Raw genomic sequence first — 474 nt, 5'->3', positions numbered from 1 at the left:
GTTGCTTGTTCTTGTAGTAACAGTTGGTCTGCCTATGTTGTTTTATATTTTTTCTATAGGTCTTTCTTTCAAGAAGTATCTTCTGTTCTTCTAGCCAATCCAGGCTGGTCTGTGTGTCCTTTCAAGTGGGAATTTCCCATCTCTGGAGATCTGGATGTGGTTCAGGCTTCCACCTATAGTCTTATGTATTGCATAGGCTCCTCAGGAATCCTCCTTTCCTGGGCACGTTGTAGCCCCATTTTAGGTGTTCCAATCATTTATAGACAGAAGACGGACTTAAACGCTTTCTATGGTGATATTTTTTGCTGTCCCTTTCTCTCTCCCCCTATAGTGTCTATTTTATAATGTAATGCAAGGAAAACCAAGATTAAAAAGACAGCCAAGCATCTTAACATTATTCTCCCCTTTTCCCCATTCCAACCATGGCTCAATCTCTGTATCCCAGAATCCTATTGTTCCAAGGTTGTGCATATA

Source organism: Chrysochloris asiatica, unplaced genomic scaffold, assembly GCF_000296735.1.
Source record: "Chrysochloris asiatica unplaced genomic scaffold, ChrAsi1.0 scaffold00046, whole genome shotgun sequence".
Classification (NCBI taxonomy): domain Eukaryota; kingdom Metazoa; phylum Chordata; class Mammalia; order Afrosoricida; family Chrysochloridae; genus Chrysochloris; species Chrysochloris asiatica.
The sequence above is the reverse complement of the archived record's forward strand: the minus strand, read 5'-3'. Positions refer to the sequence as shown.